The 13,729-nt window shown below is 46.9% G+C and overlaps 1 protein-coding gene across 5 annotated transcripts in view; it reads left to right on the top strand.

Annotated features, from left to right (window-relative positions):
* Nucleotides 1–13,729, top strand: part of FOXN3 (forkhead box N3) — a 92,711-nt gene that overhangs the window by 12,615 nt on the left and 66,367 nt on the right. The window contains exon 1 of one of the 5 annotated variants that reach the window (XM_083166458.1): nucleotides 7,275–7,371. The exons of 3 other annotated variants lie outside the window; for them this stretch is intronic. The gene's annotated coding sequence lies outside the window, so the exon portion shown is untranslated. Of the gene's footprint in view, nucleotides 1–7,274; nucleotides 7,372–7,478; nucleotides 7,500–13,729 lie in introns of those variants that run through there. One more of the 5 variants, XM_083166461.1, reaches the window with a different exon arrangement.

A 13,729-nucleotide genomic window follows, 5' to 3' on the forward strand; every position in this document is an offset into this window, starting at 1 on the left:
AATTTATTGCTAGGTGGATCCGTTCCACCGTACAGCAGGCTTATGGGGCAGCACATTTGTCTATACTGACTTCTGTGAGAGCTCACTCCACGAGAGAGGTGGGCGCATCCTGGGCAGCTGCTCGGGGTGTTTCAGCTTTGCAGCTGTGTAGGTCAACATACCTTCGTCAATTTTTACAAATTTGATGCCTTGTCCAAGGATGATACCCAGTTTGGGCAGGCGGTGTTGCATCAGGCTCCGCACATTCCCCACCCCTTCTGGAAGCTTTGGGACATCCCCAATTATTGAGACTTCAGTATCCCATATGAATGATAGTGAAAATAGGATTTTAATACCTAGCGGTAAATCCTTTTCACTGAGTTCATATGGGATACTGAGCACCCGCCTCAGTGTGGTTTCCTGATTGCAATTTGTTGTGATCTTGTTCCACCTGTTCTTGCAATTTGCAGGACAGTGGGTTAGGTATACTGATTTGTACCTTCCAGGTTGGGAAACCTGAGTTAAGCAAGTGAGTTTTGGTGACTTTGTTGCTCCTTACTAATCACAATAGTGATTATTATAGATGTTTAATATTACAATAAAAGAGTTAACTAAATTTTAGTTAAAGTATGTTGTTGTGATTGTTGTGGAATGCTGGTGCGAATCTCACCACATTACTTGTTACACGTTAATTCTACCTCGCATATGTTCATCCTTCCTTCGGGCACAGTTTCCTTAATTGGCTAGGGGAGGAGCCAGCACACCCAGGTTGAATAAATATATAGGCCTGTCTCCTGTCGGATGACCTCTATTCCCAATGTATTGAGACCTCAGTATCCCATACGAAAGACTTTGTAGAGACTGCGGACCCCATTGAGATCTATGCTGACTTCGGGATCCCTGTTACCCAACTGAATACTGGAGTTCTCTATATAAGAAATGATACATCTTAGGCCTCTGGTTATGCTGGACTCTGTGGCGTAGAAGGATTATCCACTTTCCTGTACATCGACCTGGCTTTAGTTCAGTACACGGTGCAATAATTACCCTGCTCCTGTGATAAAGATCTGTCAGGAAGTGTTTTTGCGTTATATAATGACCTGGAAAGGCCTCAGGTGGGTGCTCGTCGGAATTCCAGGACCAATGGGATGACATGGCAGCAGATGCCTGGGTGCTCAGTCTGCTAAAGGAGGCCTACAGACTGCAATTCCAACACCAGAGAGGACAGTTATTTTACTCCAGTCTTCGTGGTGCCGAAACCCGATGGTTCTGTCAGGCCGATCCTGAACTTGAAGTCCCTCAATTTATCAATTGTCTATCGCCCCTTCAAGATGGAAGCTATATATTTGGTGATACAGGCTCTAGAGCCAGGAGAGTATTGTGTGTCCTTAGGCAACAAGGATGCCTATCTCCACATACCAATATGGATTCCACACTAACAATTCCTGCAGTGAGCAGGGATCATTTTCAGTTCAGGGCTCTCCCCTTTGGGTTGTCATCAGCACCCCATGTCTTCACAAAAGTAAAGTAAGTAAAAGTAATGATAGCGTCCTTCAGACTATAGGGGTCACTATCATACCATACCTCGATGACTTACTCATCAAGGCCCCATCGCCTCACCTGCTGCTGCAGCACGCCAATCTAACGTACCAACTTCTCATACAACACTGTTGGAAATTCTCCCTAATGCCAACCCAGATATTGCAATTTCTAGGACTTTTTCTGGATACAGTGTGTCAGATAAATTTTTCTTCCGGTGGAAAAAATACAGTCCATCCAAGTACTTGTCTCTCAGGTGCTGAGACACAGGAAGGTAACCATCCACTTATGCATTTGCTTGTTGGGAAAGATAGTGGTTACCTTTTCGGCTCTACAATTTGGACGCTTAGAAGGTTACAGTGGGACCTCCTCAGCCAGTGGTTGGGGTCCCATCTTTAACTCCACCGGCTAGTCTAGTTATCTGCTCAGACTCTAATGTCCCTGTTGTGGTGGAAACTCGACAACAATCTTGGAGCAGGCCGTAGATTTGCAGTCTGGGACTGGATTCTTCTAACCTCCGATGCGAGCCTCAGAGGCTGGGTTCAGTAGTGTTAGACCTCCGCCTACAGGGTGGGTGGTCGGACTGGCATTTGTATCACAAGAGGCAATAGAACAATTGGGAGATCAAGGATACTATATTCTCCAATCCTGCCAACAATCTTTAAACACCTCATCCAGTTGGACTGGTGATTATTGCCAACACTTGGACTCTGTTTGGACCTATCCCACAGCCTGTACAACCAGGGACGGTAACTATTATTCTCCTAAATATTTACTGTTGGGTACTAATAGGAACGGACTCTCCTACATTTCTGGTAAAATGTGGAAGTAGGCTCTTTTCAAAGTGACTGTTTTTACTATTTTTATTTTTATTACCCTGGTCTTATACCCAATTGTGTATTTTTTTTAATTATTGCTCATTAAAACTCTATATGTGAAGATCATCCAAATTATCTAGGAAAATTTCTTTCAAAATTTATAAGCACTGCACCTTTTCTTTTTCTTTGTTCCAGTTCATATACCTGTTGCCTCCAATACCTCTTATAGGCCCAGTCCTAAAGATACTTAAAGGGAGAGAATCAAGGCCATTCTCATCACACCAGACTGGCCCAGATGGAGGTGGTACTCAGACCTTACAGAATCTTCAGATAGACAAGCCATGGCCTCTTCCACTGCAACCAGATCTGTTACTACAGGGTCCGTTCCAACACCAAAACCTTCCACAGCTCCGTTTGATGGCGTGGCTGTTGAAACCGATGTATTGATGTAGAGGTATTCCCAGGTCGGTCATTCCTACAATGTTAAAGGCTCGAAAACCGGTTTCCGCAGCACATTATCACCGGATTTGGAAGGCCTATGCTGTGTGGTATACCAAGCATTCTTGGCCTTTTCGGATATTTCGCCTATTCGGCTTGGTCTGGAAAAGGACTATGATTGGGTACATTGAAGGTTCAGATATCCGCATTATCTATCCTTTTCCAACGGAGACTGGCCCTGGTTCCGGAGGTACAGACCTTCCTCCAGGGAGTTCTTATAGTCCAGCCCCCGTTCATCACTCCAACGGAACCTTGGGACCTAATCTTGTTCTTAAATTCCTACAATCCTCTACTTTTGAACCTCTACAGAGGGTAGATCTCAGATATCTCTCCTGGAAGACACTCCTACTCTTGGCATCGGCACATCGTGTGTCAGAACTAGGCTCCCTTTCATGTTGGTCGCCGTACCTTGTGTTTCATGATGACCAGCTGAACTACGCACTCATTCTTCGTTTTTGACTAAGGTTGTTGCCTCATTTTTATTTATTTAGTTTCTTATAGAGCGCACACATATTCCGCAGCGCTTTACAGAGAGAATATTTGAACATTCACATCAGTCCCTGCTCCAGTGGAGCTTACAATCTATATTCCCTACCACATGTACACGCACACACAGATATTCTAAGGTTAATTTTGTTGGGAGCCAATTAACCTGCCAGTATATTTCTGGATTGTGGAAGGAAACCGGAGTACCCGGAGGAAACCCACGCAAGTACAGGGAGCATATACAAACTCCGCACAGTTAGAGCCATGGTAGGAATAGAACCCATGACCTCAGGGCTGTGAGGCAGTAATGCTAACCATTACACCATCCGTGCTGGCCTCATTTCACGTCAACTAGCCGATAGTGTGCCAGAATATCTGGAGAGTTCGGACCTGACAGTTTCGCTTGATGTGGTCCGGGCACTGAAGATTTACGTGAATCGTACTTCCACTCTTCGTAAGACAGACCGTCTGTTTGTACTATACGATGCTGCACGCCGGGGTTGGCCGGCTTCCAAGCAGACTTTAGCCAGATGTATTAGGTTTACGATCCGCATGGCTTAAGCCATGTACACATGTGATATATTGACTAATGGACAGCTTTGACTAAGCAATTTGGAGAGAGATTTTGGCTAGATGCACTGGAGATTTTGACTAAGCGATTTTGGCTAAGTAATGATAGTCTTTGATCTAGTCAAAATTGCCTTGCCTGCACAGTCAATCTATGCTAAGCAATCTCGCCATCTTTGAAAACCCATGCAGTTCCTCTTCCATACCTGGGGTGTCGCTGTCTGCTGTAGTGCTTCTAGCACAGTGTGGGCTATATCCGCACTAGTCTGCAAACCAGACCTGTGCTAGAAACACCACAGCAGACAGCGACACCCCAGGCAGGGAAATGAACCTGCATGGGTTTTCAAAGATAACAGGTACTAGAAAGAACACTAAGAAAGGGGCGGGGCTAATTATGTCACAGTAACTGAGATCACTACAGTACATTGGCATAAATATGTAGGTGGGAATTCAGATGTAAATTTGAGGGTGGAGTTAATACATTATAGTGAAGCGTAGTAGACAGACAGGGTCATGCTGAACAGCATATTGCACCTTTTTTATAGGGGAGAGATGACTATTTTGCCAATGTTATCCTTTCAGACCTCTGTGGTCTTATTGCCAATTATGCCCTCAATATAAAGGTTTAACCCCATCCTGGCTGTACATGCCCTGTAATGTGCGTTCATCAAGCCCATTCTTAATATTCAGTAACGCCCCCCCATGGACCGACCTGTCAGACAACACAGATTTACCAACCTCTTTGTTATGCCCGAACTAGTTGTATTTCCCATGGTCCCTGGTGGCCTGGAGTAACTGGCGGCTTCACACCTGATCCCGACTCCCAGCTGGGGGAATTAAACACTTATCTACTATCAAGGCACTTAAGATACTGGTGGTAATGTGACTGGTGGCGGAACAATCTGTCACCTATTAATTATACAATCACTGTCTGTACCTGTCACACATCCCCAGAAATCCTGCGCTCCTTATATTATTGATCATTTCAATTGGAATGAATTCATATTAGTGGCTGATTATTCTTCTTATTATAATTGTTTACTTTTTGGTTTATATTAAGCACTACGAGGTATACAGATGTAGCGGCGGTCATCATTGCCACAATATGGCCACTCGTATGTGCCCATGGTGTGTAAAGTCCATACTGCGTCATCACCACACAATGCTTTTCTATGAGCTGCAGGAGCAAATTAGATGCATGCACGTGCATGGTAAAAAACCTGACTCAAGCATGGGGAGAACATACAAACTCCACACCGTTACACGAAGCCCTGCGGGTGTAGTGTCACACCCTTCTCCCCCAGCATGATATTCTGTAGTGACAGCCCATCCCCTGTGATGTCCTGGAGGCTGGGTCCAGGGCCACTTCATATAGAGAGACATGCTGGGACACGACACAGCCGTGTGGCCGGTGTAACGTGAACCTCTCCTGGTTGGCAGAGGTTGGTGTTGAGGGACATTATAACCCCCATGGGTACGCTCCAAGATCACTGACGTGACTGGTGATGTGACCATACACTAGGGCCTACAATACCAAATAAGATTTGGGGTTGTCCCCTGGGCGCTCTTGATGTATACAGATATAGCTCCTCAATCAAGATGGAGAATACCGAAAAAGGAAATAAAGTACAAATAGTGTGATACTGTAACAATCCTTTTATAATGATAAAGCTAAACTGGTTCTACTCTGTACCAGAACAATGGGTCTACTAGGAATGTAGACAACTGCGCAAATTGGGGGAGATCACTCCTTACAGCCAACTGCTTCCACTTCACTGGACACTTGGTACTCAAATGACAAGATGGAAAACCATCATGGTGCAGTAAAATTTAATAAAAACGTAGTAAAACATCCAGAGGGTAAACAACAAATGGACTCTCACCATAAACATATGTCTACAGATATTGCAGACATAAAGCGCAAGATGTAAATAGCCACAGGCGTCCCTGGAACTGCTGCGGTAGGTTGGAGTCCTTTGGCGATCCCTCTGTTTAAAATCCGACCGGTTTCGATACCATGCGGTATCTTAGATACCGCATGGTATCGAAACCGGTCGGATTTTAAACAGAGGGATCGCCAAAGGACTCCAACCTACCGCAGCAGTTCCAGGGACGCCTGTGGCTATTTACATCTTGCGCTTTATGTCTGCAATATCTGTAGACATATGTTTATGGTGAGAGTCCATTTGTTGTTTACCCTCTGGATGTTTTACTACGTTTTTATTAAATTTTACTGCACCATGATGGTTTTCCATCTTGTCATTTGAGTACCAAGTGTCCAGTGAAGTGGAAGCAGTTGGCTGTAAGGAGTGATCTCCCCCAATTTGCGCAGTTGTCTACATTCCTAGTAGACCCATTGTTCTGGTACGGAGTAGAACCAGTTTAGCTTTATCATTGTAAAAGGATTGTTACAGTATCACACTATTTGTACTTTCTTTCCTTTTTCGGTATTCTCCATCTTGATTGAGGAGCTATATCTGTATACATCAAGAGCGCCCAGGGGACAACCCCAAATCTTATTTGGTATTGTATGTCTAATCTGTGGAATGGTGCTCCACATTGGGTTTGTACCTTAGGCTGCTAATCCGTAGCGCATGATATATTGATTCAATATCTATTTTCCTATCATACACTAGGGCCTATCCATGCTGTTTGGTTACCTTTTTATGTGTTTGCTGCGATAACCCATATAAAAAAACTCCAATCATGTATATGACAGCAGGTCCGATGCGAGGCGTGGACCCAGCAGATCGTATGCGTGCAATAGATCGTATGCCTCCAGGGAGGTACCTGGGTGCTGTCTCGGCTCTGAGAAGTCACCTAGTGTATGGGCAGCTTTACTGTTGGCGCTGATGCCCGAGTGTCACCCCTGGAACAATCCCATAAGTAGAAAATGACAGCGGCCCCTCCTGCCCATTGTACACCCTTATACACAGGTCAGTGGGCATTATCCCGAATTGTTACCAATTAGCCTCTGGCACAGGGGATAAGTGACCCGTGACCCTGGCAGTCATGATTTCCCATCTCCCATGCAGGGAACAGCTGTCCGGGGCTGATCTTGCTGGGCTGGTTTCGCTGCAGCCCTGGACTTCTCCAGGGGAGACTGTATGACATGGACATAAAGCTCTGTAGCACTGAAGATGCTGCAGCCAGTGACACCCTTCTATGGTAACTCTGTGACTCCATCTCCCCAAACTTATGGAGAAGCAGACTGTCACAGACTCCCTGCCCCATGCCCGCACCAGGGTCCCCCTGCCCATCGACAAGGTGGTATCTGTAGAGGAACGGGATGAGAGACGGCTATTGGTGTTCCCCTGGGGTTCATGGGTGATGGAATTAACACAGGCTGGCACTCTACCCTTGCTGTGTTTGTTTCCATGGCAACAGCTACGTACAAGCTCCGAGTCTTCATGACACAATTGCAGAAACAGGAGCGTACAGGTCTGAGCTCGCAGCGCTGGACGGACAGCAGCCACCGTACCAAGTAAGTGCCCGATCATTTCTAATCTACTTTCGGATCATTATAAGGACAGGAGGCGGCGGCAGCACCGTGACCTGGGCTCTGAATCGCACCAAGCCCCTTGCTCTGCCAGCGGAACCTCAAAGTTGCAGGTGCTAAATATATCATTGCATGCCATGTTTAGCTTGCGATGCACAGGAGGGCTGTCTGGGGAAATTAACCCGTCAGAGGCTGGTAGCAGCCGGCAGTTAATGTAATCAGGGCGCACGGATGGGATTTGTGGGTTTATTTGCATATTCCAGCGCAGACCTAAAGCGTTTCTTTCTCTCATTGCATTGTGGTGAGCTGTCAGTGTGCGCTGTGTGCAGGGATAATCAGACTTGTCTCGCTCTATGTCTGTGTCACACAGTCCAGGGCTGCAGTGATTCCAGCCCAGCCAGTGGTGCCCCGGGGTGTGGATCCGCTCCGGACAGCTGTTCCCTGCATGGGAGACGGGGAATCCTATCACAGAAACCTCTGGAAATCCGCCTCCCCCTCACACACGGGCATCTGCAGAGCACGATGCTCTCCCAGGGGTGCCCTTCTGCCTTGTGTCATGCCACAGCCTGAGGGGCAACTGTGGGCAGTGTGCTGACCACATGTACAGGCCTGTCTGTCACAGAGGCGCCACACTGCAACTTGTGGAGGTCTCAGAATATGGGTTATAAAAAATAAAAATAAAAAGCTTTTATTACCCCCCCCCCATCCATCCCACATCATTATAAGTTGGGGGTTATATACATATATCAAAGACAAGTTTTCAAACTATAGTACCGGCCAGTAATGTGGACGTCGGCAGGAGTAGCAGCACCGCCAGTAACGTGGATGGTGGCAGGAGGAGTAGCACCGGCCAGTAACGTGAATGGCGGCAGGTGGAATAGCATCGGCCAGTAATGTGGATGGCGGCACGATGTGTAGCACCGTCCAGAATCGTGGTAAACGGGGTGCAAACAGATTAGAATAACCTCCTTAGTGTGGAAGTTGCACCCAGAAAGTGGTGCCCCACTCTACATCGCCCCCTGTGGATGCTGCTTTTGTAAGCAGGCCCTGTTACAATGTGATTTACGCCACTTCCGTAGCTGAGTGTTGCGTGGGTGATGTCTGGGGCAAGTGCGTCCGCGCAGCTCTGTCACTAATCCGCTGTATGCTGCTCTCAGTGTGGTATAGATCAGACAGTCATTAGCACAACAGCACAAGAAAAGTACATGGGAAGCTCAATACGAGTTTTTCATTTTTATTGGTGTGAATATGTGACCCAATTTGTGTACCGCGCCCTCTCGCATGGCTGCCATGCACACACCAGGCATAGGGCCAGGCCACTTTTGCCATTCCCAAGCAGAAACCATGTGGATGACGAAAGTCCCCCAAAAAACAAACCTGTGGACCGTTTGTCATTGTCGACCGATAGTCTGTCATCTGCTCGACTACCAGACTCGCCAATGCTGTAGCCTACACCTTCCAGTATTTTAGCTGTCGGTCCCCCATGATGAGTTGACTGATACGATGGAACGATAGCCCTGTACACGCGTGCGGTGTAATGATAGCCCTGTACACACTGTTCCATTTTGACTATTTTTCAGTTTGATTTTGCCTATACAGGTTGATTATCCCTTATGTGAAATGCTTGGGACCATGAGCATTTTGGATAAGGGATTTTTGCAGATTTTCATACCTACATGGTCCCCTGGCGGTCTTTGGGATCCCCTTCAGCAGCATCTCTGGTCCCAGGGGTGCATTGTGTGAGTGCGCCGATGACATCACTCGCACAATGCACCCCTGGGATCAGAGATACCTTTGAAGAGGATCCCAAAGGCCTTGGGGGAATGAAAAAGGGTGGGGGAACCAAAAAAAACCCCAAAAAATATTCAGAAAAAACACGGTTTTCAGAACATTTTTGTTTTTAGAATACACAGATAAGGGAGACTCGACCTGTATAGCCAAAATCAAATCGGCTTTACAGTCGCATACAATCTCTACGGCATCAAAACCGAATAGGATGCTGCTGCTGTCAGGTGTGTGGGGCTAGGACCTACGAGTGCTGAGGGAAAGCCAGTGGTGGCGGGACAGTAACTCTTCCCTGCGTCCCCTATAGATGATTCCTGAGGGGCTCATCCCAAGTCTGCACTAGTTGGGCCTGGTCGTGTTTGGACACAGCAAAATGTTTTGATGAATTATCTGGCATATACATATGGAAATAATGGAACAATGGCCTCTCCTGGGAATGACGTTAGCACAGGAATGAGAAATGATCCCTCACAGAGGTGGCGGTGCCGTGAGACGTAACCATGTAAAATGCCTGTTATGTGAGATTGTGAGAAGCCATCATGGGGACTATTAGCGTCTCATTACTCACGGCTGCAGAAACGCCATCTCGCCATTCCATTGGTAAAATATTTCTTAGATGGACAAAATCATGTGCACTGCAGGTGAGGCAGGTGTAAAACCCCACCCAAATCTAATTATCTCTGCACAAGTAACACCTGCCTCACCTGCAGTGCACATGATTTTGTCCATCTAAGAAATATTTTGTCAATAAGAGTGAACTAGAATAAGGGCCTCAGTTCCTGCTGGAGCCTGCTGAAAAATAGCCTTGTAGTGTGTGGAGATAGATAGATATAGATATATATATTATATTCTCAGCGGTCTGATGATATGTATTGTACACCATCCCGTTATATATAACAGCGGCCTGTAGATGATATTATGCACCGTGCCGTTCTATATATAAAAGCAGTCTGTAGATGATGTTGTTCTGTATTATGCACCGCGTAACGGGATGGTGCATAATACTGAATATAATTTATTACGCACTATCCCATTACCCTGTCCTTTGTATTACATGGGTCATGTTTTAGACGCAGCCACCGACCACTAGTTGCTTCTGTTCCGTGCACTAGAGGGCGACACTTATGTTTAGCCATTCGTATATCTTGTACGAGTGTGAATGGGTGTGCCCGCGGCTGGTGTATGAACATGCTGAGGCACCTTCCTGGGATGTATAACATTTTGTACATGGATTCCAGCAAGTGCTGCCGTCAGTTGTGCGATCCGACAGATCCTACGTGCAGCAGATCAAAAACACATGCGACTTGCCCAATTTCTCGGCCTGATGGAATCACAGTAGCGTATGGCCACCTGGACTGGAGGCTATGTGGTCATTAGGTCGACAATGTCTAGGTTGACTGGAGGCGGGGCATACATCTGTGTGCTGACTGGAGGCGGGGCATCCATCTGCGTGCTGACTGGAGGCGGGGCATCCATCCACGGGCTGACTGGAGGCCCGGCTGCTGCATTTGGCAGTCGCCCCTTCAGACATCACAAAGTGATCTAGTCTCCTCCATGTTATACTCAGAGGTCTTTGTCGATAATTCTCCCATTAGTCCCGAATGCTATTTTTAGGGTCCTCGTTCCCTAACTGTGGGGAAAAGCCAGACTCCGGGCCAAAGTCTGAATCACTCTTCTGTTAGCTGGAACGCTGACAAATTTCCAAATCATAACAAGATAAACAGGTCGCAGGATGAGGAGATGTTTTGGCTGCAGCAGGACATTGAGAGCTGAAGGCCAAACCTCCATAGTGATTAGAAGGCCTCACGCTGGGAGGATGACTAAGGCACGATGGTCACATTGTTTGAAAATGAATAAATCTGGGTTTAAAAATTTTGTGTACAAACGTTCCATAAAGGGGAAGAGTGTATGTGAGTCATTGTATAGTGCGCCAGCCAAAATGTGAGCGCAACTCCAAGGGGAGATCACCCCAAACATCATAAGGAATACATTACTGCAGGGTGTAGGAGTGTCACTTTGGGTCAGACCTTGCGCTAAAGGTCTGTCCAGGACAGCGCGTGGAGCTTTGTCTGCCATAACCAAGGTGAGATAACGTCTCCAGTGCACATACGCCGGGCGCCTGTCTGCAGATGTCAGACTCTGTTGCACGTTAGGGCTAGAGTATGTTATAGGACTATTGGGCATATGTTAGGGGAGTGTTGGGGGCCTGTCATGTGAGTAATAGGGAAGTGTCATGTTAGGGGATGTGTTAGAGGAGTGTTTGGATATGCCATAAATTCCTGGCCACCTGTTCTCTGTAGCGCTCGCTCTGACATAAATTCCCACCCGACTGTTCTCGGTAGCGCTCGCCCTCACATAAATTCCAGCCCTCTTGTTCTTGGTAAAGCTGCTACTATGCTATCCTGCTGTTGTATATCATTATACAGCAGAGATGCAGAACTTTTGGGCCCTCCAGCTGTTGCGGAACTATACATCCCAGCATGCCTTGTTACAGTTTTGCTATGTGGCCATGCTACAACTGTTGCAGGGCATTCTGGGATGTGTAGTTCAACAATAGCTGGAGGGCCGAAGGTTCCCCATCCCTGTTATACAGTGATGCTCCAGAGAGAGGCGCTATCCTGCTGTTTATATATCATTATAAAGTGACGCTTCGTGTAGGCGCTATCCTGCTGTTATATATCATTATACAGTGATGCTCCAGAGAGGGATTATCCTGCTGTTATACACTGCTCAAAAAATAAAGGGAACACTAACATAACACATTCTAGTTCTGAATGAATGAAATCTTCTTATGAAATACTTTGTTCTTTACATAGTTGAATGTGCTGACAACAAAATCACACAAAAATGATCAATATAAATCAAATTTATTAACCCATGGAGGTCTGGATTTGGAGTCACACAGTGTGTTTTTATAGTGGAAAAACACACTATAGGTTGATCCAACTTTGATGTAATGTCCTCAAAACAAGTCAAAATGAGGCTCAGTAGTGTGTGTGTGTGGCCTCCACGTGCCTGTATGACCTCCATACAATGCCTGGGCTTGTTCCTCATGAGGTGGCAGATGGTCTTCTGAGGGATCTCCTCCTAGACTCCTGGACAGTCTGTGGTGCAATGTGGCATTGGTGGATGGAGCGAGACATGATGTCCCAGATGTGCTCAATTGGATTCAGGTCTGGGGAACAGGCGGGCCAGTCCATAGCATCAATGTCTTCGTCTTGCAGGAACTGTTGACACACTCCAGTCACATGAGGTCTAGCATTGTCTTGCATTAGGAGGATCCCAGGGCCAACCGCACCAGCATATGGTGTCACAAGGGATCTGAATATCTCATCTCTGTACCTAATGGCAGTCAGGCTACCTCTGGCGAGCACATGGAGGGCTGTGCGGCCCCCCAAAGAAATGCCACCCACATCATTACTGACCCACTGCCAAACCGGTCATGCTGGAGGATGTTGCAGGCACCAGAACGTTCTTCTTGGCGTTTCCAGACTCATGTCTGTCATTTGCTCAGTGTGAACCTGCTTTCATCTGTGAAGACACAGGGCGCCAGTGGTGAATTTGCCAATCTTGGTGTTCTCTGGCAAATGTCAAACGTCCTGCACGGTGTTGGGCTGTAAGCACAACCCCCACCTGTGTATGTAGGGCCCTCATACCACCCTCATGGAGTCTGTTTCTGACCGTTTGAGTAGACACATGCACATTTGTAGCCTGCTGGGGGTCATTTTGTAGTTCTCTGGCAGTGCTCCTCCTGTTCCTCCTTGCACAAAAGCGGAGGTAGCGGTCCTGATGCTGGGTTGTTGCCCTCCTATGGCTTCCTCCACGTCTCCTGATGTACTGGTCTGTCTCCTGGTAACGCCTCCATGCTCTGGACACTACGCTGACAGACACAGCAAACCTTCTTGCCACAGCTCGCGTTGATGTGCCATCCTGGATGAGCTGCACTAACTGAGCCACTTGTGTGGGTCTAGTCTCCGTCTCATGCTACCACTAGAGTGAAAGCACCGCCAGCTTTCAAAAGTGACCAAAACATCACCCAGAAAGCATAGGAGCTTAGAAGTGGTCCGTGGTCACCACCTGCAGAACAACTCCTTTATTGGGGGTGTCTAGCTAATTGCCTATAATTTCCACCTGTTTTCTATTCCATTTGCACAACAGCATCCAAAATTGATTGTTAATCAGTGCTGCTGCCTAAGTGGACAGTTTGATTTCACAGAAGTGTGATTGACTTGGAGTAAAGCCGTGTACACACGGCAGCGATATGGGCTGAAATCGCTGGCAATATCGTAGCGCTCCCGTTTTCAGCACCGTTCTAATTACCTCTGCGGCTCCGCCGGCAGAGGTTTCTTTTCATCAGCGACCATCTCTGGTCGCCGATGAAAAGGAGATATTGAGCGATATATCGCCCCGTGTGTACGCACCTTTACATTGTGGAGTGTAAGTGTTCCCTTTTTATTTTTTTGGAGCAGTGTATATTATATACAGTGACACTCCAGAGGCGCTTACCTGCTGTTATATATCATTATACAGTGATGCTCCCTCCCTGCTTACACAGCAC

Source organism: Crinia signifera, chromosome 12, assembly GCF_055691185.1.
Source record: "Crinia signifera chromosome 12, ASM5569118v1, whole genome shotgun sequence".
In the NCBI taxonomy this organism is placed as follows: domain Eukaryota; kingdom Metazoa; phylum Chordata; class Amphibia; order Anura; family Myobatrachidae; genus Crinia; species Crinia signifera.